The 1,055-nt window shown below is 48.0% G+C and overlaps 1 protein-coding gene across 2 annotated transcripts in view; it reads left to right on the top strand.

Moving 5' to 3' along the window:
- Positions 1-544, top strand: part of LOC106812109 (zinc finger protein 271-like) — a 6,722-nt gene extending 6,178 nt beyond the window's left edge. For both annotated transcript variants that reach the window (XM_014815887.1, XM_014815888.1), the window contains exon 3: positions 365-544. The gene's annotated coding sequence lies outside the window, so the exon portion shown is untranslated. The remainder of the gene's footprint in view (positions 1-364) is intronic.
- The last annotated feature ends 511 nt before the right edge of the window (positions 545-1,055 follow it).

Raw genomic sequence — 1,055 nt, 5'->3', positions numbered from 1 at the left:
ATGTAGAAAGGAGCGAAGGCATGTAGAAAGGAGCGAAGGCATGTAGAAAGGAGCGAAGGCATGTAGAAAGGAGCGAAGGCATGTAGAAAGGAGCGAAGAAAGAGCGAAGGCATGTAAAAAGGAGCGAAGAAAGAGCGAAGGCGTGTAGAAATGAGCGAAGAAAGAGTGAAGGCATGTAGAAATGAGCGAAGAAAGAGTGAAGGCGTGTAGAAATGAGCAAAGAAAGAGTGAAGGCATGTAGAAAGGAGCGAAGGCATGTAGAAAGGAGCGAAGGCATGTAGAAAGGAGCGAAGGCGTGTAGAAATGAGCGAAGGCATGTAGAAATGAGCGAAGGCATGTAGAAAGGAACGAAGAAAGAGCGAAGGCGTGTAGAAAGGAGTGAAGGCATGTAGAAAGGAGCGAAGGCGTGTAGAAAGGAGTGAAGGCATGTAGAAAGGAGCGCAGGCGTGTGGAAAGGAGTGAAGGCGTGTAGAAAGGAGCGAAGGCATGTAGAAAGGAGTGAAGGCATGTAGAAAGGAACGAAGGAATGTAGAAAGGAGCGAAGGCATGTAGAAATGAAGGCGTGTAGAAAGGAGTGAAGGCGTGTAGAAAGGAGCGAAGGCGTGTAGAAAGGAGCGAAGGCATGTAGAAAGGAGCGAAGGCATGTAGAAAGGAGCGAAGGCATGTAGAAAGGAGCGAAGAAAGAGCGAAGGCGTGTAGAAAGGAGCGAAGGCGTGTAGAAAGGAGCGAAGGCGTGTAGAAAGGAGCGAAGGCATGTAGAAAGGAGCGAAGAAAGAGCGAAGGCGTGTAGAAATGAGCGAAGGTATGTAGAAATGAGCGAAGGCATGTAGAAAGGAGCGAAGGCATGTAGAAAGGAGCGAAGGCATGTAGAAAGGAACGAAGAAAGAGCGAAGGCGTGTAGAAATGAGCGAAGGCATGTAGAAATGAGCGAAGGCATGTAGAAAAGAACGAAGAAAGAGTGAAGGCGTGTAGAAAGGAGTGAAGGCATGCTGTTCGCGGAGTGAATTCATCACCCGACGGATGGATGAAACGACGTGAATGTAATAAGTAAAAAC

Source organism: Priapulus caudatus, unplaced genomic scaffold (assembly GCF_000485595.1).
Source record: "Priapulus caudatus unplaced genomic scaffold, Priapulus_caudatus-5.0.1 Scaffold608, whole genome shotgun sequence".
In the NCBI taxonomy this organism is placed as follows: domain Eukaryota; kingdom Metazoa; phylum Priapulida; class Priapulimorpha; order Priapulimorphida; family Priapulidae; genus Priapulus; species Priapulus caudatus.
The sequence above is the reverse complement of the archived record's forward strand: the minus strand, read 5'-3'. Positions and strand labels throughout refer to the sequence as shown.